Below are 6,387 nucleotides of genomic sequence, written 5' to 3'. Positions count from 1 at the left end.
AAAGGGGGGGAGGTGGGGGTTATGTTTGCTGGCTGTGTTTGAGTGACGGGTATTGATTTGGACCGATATCTCGTGGTGATCTTGTGTTGAAGTTTATTGCAGCACACACTGCAGTGTTGACACGTATGTACGTTGAACTTTATTTTGCACCGTATGTAGCCAACCGTGCTAATAGGAGGTGCGAACCTAGACTGACTGAGATATGTCCGTGCTTGGTCGGTGTAAAAGGTATAAAACCCTATTAGGGGTTATAGTTATGGATTAGGGGTCATGGCTTGATTGTTTAAGCTTAAGGGTAGGTGTTAAGGACATTGGAAATTAAGACTTTTTTTTCCTCCCCAATATCTGTGGTTGACGGTAGTCGCATCGGTGTTTAAAATAAAGACGCTCTTGTATATTTGTGCAGATTTGGACTGCGTACGGCTACATTGTGGTTCATGTAGCAATATAACATTCTTGCAAAGTAACATTCTCGTACAGATCTTTTATTGTATTTGTATTCTGGATACAAGTGCAGTGTAAAACTGTTTAATGTCATGAAAAATAATAATAGGTTTTACACCTTTCTGCCAATAAAACAGGTGTGTAAAGATGTTCAAACATCAAATAGCAAGAATTTTGCAAGGAATCAAGTTCGCATTAACCACCACACAGTACTTGTGGTGAACATGCAAACAAAAACACGCTCTGATAATATTTGAGGCATTGTCTTTGAAACGGATTGGCCGACACCAGAGACGGCCTTCTTCAGGGCCGAGTTTCACCAGTGTCAGACCAGAGAACACCAAAAGTCGAAGCTCTAAAGAAGGCTGTCTCTGGTTGTAGACCATTTAGTTTCTAGGACACTGCAAATATTATCAGACCATGTTTTTGTTTGCATGTTCACCACAAGTACTGTGTGTGGTTAATCTTGCAAAATTGTTCTATTTGGTGTTTGAACATCTCAACACCATATTCTTAGTTTTTTCGGTAAAGTCACGTTGAAGAGAAACATTGCTGGGATCACAAAAAAGATCTCCAAAATCTTGAATAAACACAAGATCCAAGTCCGTTTCAACACATTTCATAAAATCCGTGATCTGGTTCCGTCTGTAAAAATGTGATTCCGGACATACAATACCCTGGTGTCTACAAACTAAGTTGCCTCTGTGGTAGTAGTTACATTGGAGAAACCAAACGCCATGTCTCGGACCGCATTCGTGAACATAAAGCAGACCTTAAACACGGTAGGACCAACACCTCGGCCGTAGCAGATAATTGTTCTAATTCAGTAGGCTCACATGCCATTGACTTTTCCAAGACGGAGGTTCTTTGTAAGCCATCTGGCTTCCATGAGAGATTCGTTCATGAGGCTATCCACATATACAAGCACAGAGACAATTTCAACCGAGAAGATGGATTCTATCTTAGCAATCATTGGAAAGATTTGATAAATCATTTCAGTTCTTGATTGATTGTTCACGCTTACAGTGGCTTTCAGACAGCATACATTATAAAAAATTTCGTCTCCCCCCTCCTCTTTTCAAAAAAAATAGATGGACTAGTCCTGGGCAAACTGCCAATCGCTGCGCGTGACGCCAACGTTTTTTATAAATAAATAAATTTGCCGTTTAAAAATAAATGTATGCAAACCGACACACCTGATGATGACCGTTTGAGTTATGGTCGAAACGTCGTGAGAATGTTTTATTGTTTTATATATATTTTGTTGTTTCTCTTCAACGTGACTTTACCGAAAAAACTAAGAATATGAATTACTGCAGTCACGAAAGCTTTAAATCAAAATCTCAACACCAGTTTTATTGCCAGAAAGGGTAAAACTTATTCTTATTTTATCATACTTTGATACTGGTAAAACAAAGGTCCCATTTTCTTCTTTGGTTCTTTCGGTAAAGTCACGTAGAATGAGAATAAAATAATAAATTGATAGAATAAAATAACACAATAATATTCTCACGACGTTTCGGCCACAACACAAGCGGCCTTCATCAGGTGAAGAGACGAGACTGTCTGGAGGACAGCGCTGGGGTGAAAAAGCCACGCTCAGATCGCGACTTCTAAGCTGTGTGAGAAGAAACAAAGCGCCTTGACAAAGGAATTGTAGAGGTTAGTGTAAACGCGGTTGGTATTACCTTAGAGTCGCGGCATCTCTTCAGAAAGGTGAGAGACTCGATTAGTTGAGCCTTCTTATCCCGGAGTCTGTTGAATGATCTTAAGGTTGTGTGGAATCCCTCCCCGTAGAGGCGGTTAAATTTCGATTTAAAGCTTTCGTGACTGCAAGGATTAATCTTCTTTGGTTCTTTCGGTAAAGTCACGTAGAATGAGAATAAAATAATAAATTGATAAAATAAAATAACATAATTATTATTTTATTCTCATTCTACGTGACTTTACCGAAAGAACCAAAGAAGATGAATCCTTGCAGTCACGAAAGCTTTAAATCGAAATTTAAAGGTCCCATTTTGAAGGTTTACTGTCAGCAGGGGGCGCAGTCCCCCAGCGTGAGAGACGTGGCGTGGTGTGAGCTGTGAGAGACGGTGGTGCCCCTCTCGCCTGGGTGTGTCCGTGCGCCGTTGATGTCACGAGTGGCGGGGAGCGGTGGTGTAGCGGTTAGCGCGCTGCGCTCACGAAGCTGACAACCCGGGAAACCCGGGTTCGATTCCCGCTCACGGCCACCAACACCAGTGACGATTATCTGAATCGGTCCTGGGCCTCCCCACGGTCGACTCGGCCTCAAATGAGCACCTGGTGCGGTGTAGTAAAGATCGCCACTGGGGAGACAAAGGCGGCCGGGCGTGGTGCTGGCCACCCACCCCCTCGTTCTGCCCTTCATAGGTGCTCGCTAACAGCACTTGCTAACAGCACTTGCTCCAACAGTCTGTTACAGGCTACACGGGGTGGGGGGTGGGGGGTCTTTGTGAGTATGGTGTTTAAGTGCTCGATGCAAATCCTATCATTCGGGGCGGTGGGGGGGTGGTGGTCTGCTTCCACGATGTGATGGGTATCACGCTGGACAAGCGATCCAGATAACCTCTCTGCGTGGCAGTAGACATTTTCTGACCTCTATCCACGCAGCGGGTCTATAAATTGGTAAACGTGAAGCAGAGAGTTGGTGGATATGCAGGTTACGTGCGGGCTTGGTGGTAAAGTGTGAGTACTCCCACCTCGAACAAGACCAACGTGGAAGTGTGGACCAAATTTACCTTTCTCGAGGGGCTCCCTAGAGCTGCGTCTCGTGGATGCCCGTCCTCTAGCAGTGGAGTGAGCAAGTACCCTATTTTTGACAACAAAACAATGCCCGCATGCTCAGACCTGCAACCATCATTTCACTGGTGGAGATTTGCGATTATGCCACTCATTTTTTATCAAACAAAAACTACATTATTGTATTGAAATTGTCATTGTTACCACCAAGGACAGGTTTTTTTCCCCCCAATATTCCTTGATAGGGAATAACATTTAAGTTCTGTGCAAAGTAAAAACAAATACACGTCTAAAATGTATGCATGCTCGGTTTGTGTGTATTTAAAATTATATGTAAATATACTATTTTAATCGACTAGACATCTGTGAAAAATAGTTGTATAGCTCATCGGGTTCCTCCAGTATAAATAGTATTCTGATTTTTTCTAGTTTAGGAAATTCAGAGGAAATTAAATCTCGATAAGGCTATCGAATTCCTGGGAGGCCCAAGCCACTAACCCACAATTAGTGTGAGCCTTGCTCTTTCTGATATATGGAGATTGATTATCTTGTTTATTATATATATTCTCCACAACGACGCTATTTTGAGTTATGTATTTTATAAATGTGCTTCGGATTAGGACCCATATCTTCAAGAGAGTGTTCTTACCTATACCATCTGGCCGTTCACCAGCATTGATTAAAGCAAGCCTGGCTTGCTGATGAAGACACTCAATGTCGAAACCGGTCCATAGTTTGCTTGTCCTGATTCAACTCTGCTAACATTCGCTCCCAGAAAGCTGTGGGGCCGATAGGTTGTATAATGAAAACGTTAATAAAAAAAAATGTGGCGACATTGCTGATCCATTGTGCTCTTTCTGATGTTGCCCACAACCTACTCGGGGCAGGAATATTTGATACCTGGACACAATCTGTTTTTTCGCCAAAGCCAGCCTTTAAAACCGGGACTGTACCGGCCAAACTCGGATGCTTGGTAGCCTTAACCCCACCCCCAGGCTTAATTTAGCCCCGAATATTTTCAGTGGATTCGACTGACGTATTTTGGAACTTCTTTCCCACCATACGTAGCCAACCGCGATGATCGGAAGTGCTGGTGGACAACAAAACGTACGTAACAAAGACAACAACAAACCAGTAGCGGTCCGATGGATTACTTTGTGTGTTGTGCTGGGTGCAAAAACACTCATTCGGGTCGCCGACTTGGCCCTATCAGGCTGAAATAAATCCCTGGCTTTAAGTCGAGACTGTAAGATATATTTACGGGTAACCCGCGTGCGTGTACAGGTATTTCTTGCACAGGGAAATTGAGGTTTCAGGTCCATACGGCGTACAGCCGTTTCAATACGGGCAAAATTAAATGTCGGTGTTTCTCCCTTGTGATGGGACTTTATAGGATGAACGCTGAGATTTATAAGGGCACGGGGTGAGCAATGAGGTCTGAATTGGTCTCATAAAGTAGGGCACTGATAAGGGGTTAACAGGTATTGATTTTTTCCGACCAGCACCTACAAGCCTCAGCATTAGCCGAGCCCTGTTCTCTCATTATTATTTCCCCAATCAGTTCCTTTTTAAGAGAGGGGAGGGTGGTTACATCCATCAATCTTTGAAAATGCTGCCACTTTGTGGTCAGATTTTGTACTGCGAACCGGACACTTGTTTTCAGTAAGTTTATGCAGTGGTGTATATTGGCATTTAGACTTGGGTAACACGTTATTAACTGCTTTGTGGGGTATCGAATGAAAAAGAAACCTTCGATATTATCCAACAAGGTGTATTTGAATGAAAATGTCGATGCAAACCAAAACATTCGGAACGAAAGCATTGATGTGTTTTTAGTTTTTTTTTTAAGTTACCTATTTACAGCAGAGAGCAATCTAAATAGAGTGCTAAAAAATGTTTATTATTGCTAATCAATACTCAGTGGTCTTTTGGGTTAGATCGCGTAAGTATAAATGTGTGGTTAAACCCAACACAGCCAATTAGTAAGGTTTGTCACGTAAACAGAACGTGCCAATTCGTTACTAGTACAGTACACCGGTGTGTTGGAGAGCAAATCACCGGTGTGTTGGAGAGTAAAGTGCGGGTTTGTTTGGCTCCTTGTGTTCATGTAGAGATGGGGGGGGGAGAGACACCTAGCGGTGGAGAAGAAGAGACACCTAGCGGTGTCAGAACCACACGTTGAGAGAGAGAAATCTTTTCATAGAGTGGCTGGTGGGTGGGGTGAGTGAGTGGAATCGAACCTGCATGGCATGAGCATGGTATCTCCTGACTCATTAACACATTCACATGCATCCACATTAACACATTCACATGCATCCACACTTACATGTAAAGCACCCACTTTGTTTCATGTCCGCGCGGATTTTTATTGGTCTGTTACTCGGGGGTGGGATTTAAACCCGGGTGCTCCGCATTGACGATCTGCTGCTGCAAGGCGCACAGCCACTGCGGCCCCGCGCAAGTGCCATGGGGCTTCTGGTGGTGTGGTGATTGCAGTGCACGCATGTGGCCCTGCAATGGGACGTGCGTGATGATGGCACCACGCAAAGTTGTATATTAAATAAAAATGACAAAAGCACGGGTTTGAACTCGGCACGCCTGCGTTGAGGCATTGCAAATGTTACCCACTGCACCAAGTGAGCTTTTGGCTGCGTAGTCTTCTGGTTATTAAGTAGTTGTAAATTTGAACATTGATGTTGAACCCTTCCACTTGTTTATATATATTTTTAAATAAATTGTTAAATGGAAATAAAGTGTGTACTCTTAATTGCAAATGTAGCCATGTGAATTAATTATTTTTTTTTTTTAATGCTGGATTCGAACCTAAAACTCTCTGCTCCACAGCCTCTCATCAAACCACGCTGCAGAAAGATCGGGGATGAGACGTTGAAAGAGCATGCCATGTTTTTCATGGAACCATCGATATATCCGAAATGTTATCGGATAAATAACATCGCGGTTTTTTCAGTGATTTCGATGTTTAGATTTTTTTTGTTATTTACAGGAAAGGACAGTGTAAATATTCAAAAGCAATGCTGTATCTAATACAAATTATTTTAAAAAATGTAATCACAAAAATGTTACAAATTCTCATCATCAGATAACTGTTGTTTCCGGCTCAACACTCACTCAGCAGCACACTTACATCTACTTTCCAGAATGTTCACCTGAAATCCACCTACA

The sequence above is a fragment of the Petromyzon marinus genome, chromosome 12 (genome assembly GCF_048934315.1).
Source record: "Petromyzon marinus isolate PM22_M1 ecotype Great Lakes invasive population chromosome 12, UKy_Petmar_22M1.pri1.0, whole genome shotgun sequence".
NCBI classification, from domain to species: Eukaryota; Metazoa; Chordata; class Hyperoartia; order Petromyzontiformes; family Petromyzontidae; genus Petromyzon; species Petromyzon marinus.
Note: the sequence above shows the minus strand (reverse complement) of the source record.